Source organism: Elephantulus edwardii, unplaced genomic scaffold (assembly GCF_000299155.1).
Source record: "Elephantulus edwardii isolate Elephantulus edwardi_28Jun2011 unplaced genomic scaffold, EleEdw1.0 scaffold00081, whole genome shotgun sequence".
In the NCBI taxonomy this organism is placed as follows: Eukaryota; Metazoa; Chordata; class Mammalia; order Macroscelidea; family Macroscelididae; genus Elephantulus; species Elephantulus edwardii.
This window is the reverse complement of record NW_006399831.1, coordinates 4805462-4805849: the sequence shown is the minus strand read 5'-3', so window position 1 is coordinate 4805849 and position 388 is coordinate 4805462.

The following is a 388-nucleotide window of genomic DNA, read 5'->3' as shown; positions in this document are numbered from 1 at the left end:
CTTCATTTCTACATATAATTTTGCTACCTATGCCAAGATTTGTTTAAGTTGTTCAAGTGTTCTTGTTTATTCATTCCCGACAGGGATAGGAAAATAAAAAAAGTGAAGGTCGCCAAAGAATACACTGAGGTAAATTGTTCAGTTGAAAAGATTCAACTAGCCACCATGAAGAAAGAAAAAACCTTTCAATATTCCAATGAGTCGTGATACGGGTAGAGCAACTATAGAAGTTATAGATTTGACTTCTATGAAAGAAGAGATTTTGGTGCCTTTTTCATGGCTATTGAAAGCAGAGTAGGCTTAATAGGCATTTTAATAATGATTGAATAAGTCAGTGTTATTTGTATATAGGGAATGTATCTGTCTCATACTCTAGGACACTGTTGTT